The sequence below is a fragment of the Triticum dicoccoides genome, chromosome 6A, assembly GCF_002162155.2.
Source record: "Triticum dicoccoides isolate Atlit2015 ecotype Zavitan chromosome 6A, WEW_v2.0, whole genome shotgun sequence".
Taxonomy (NCBI): Eukaryota; Viridiplantae; Streptophyta; class Magnoliopsida; order Poales; family Poaceae; genus Triticum; species Triticum dicoccoides.
Window position 1 is genome coordinate 24220549 of NC_041390.1, and position 387 is coordinate 24220935.

The following is a 387-nucleotide window of genomic DNA, read 5'->3' on the forward strand; positions in this document are numbered from 1 at the left end:
CCCGTCGTCGTCGCCCCGCCCCGCCCGTCGCCGTCGCCGCGGCCCGCCCGTCACCGTCGCCGTCGCCCTGCCCATCGGTCCGGCCGGCGCCCCTCCCCTATTTTTTATATATTATATATGCTTGTGTATATTGCCTGTTTGTGTATATTATGCATATATGTATTGTGTATATTGCTTCTTTTTAGAGTTTTTTTCATATATATGTTTGTATTTTGTATTTTTCTTTTTTATAAAAATGTATATATGTTTTTATGTTCTCTGTGTATATACGTTCATATATGCAAAAGTTAGGTTTAAATATTTAGAAAAGGATTATCTATATATGTTCTCTGATTTAGTACATTTTAGGTTACTTTCATTTTTAGAAAAGGTTTATATATTTAGGAG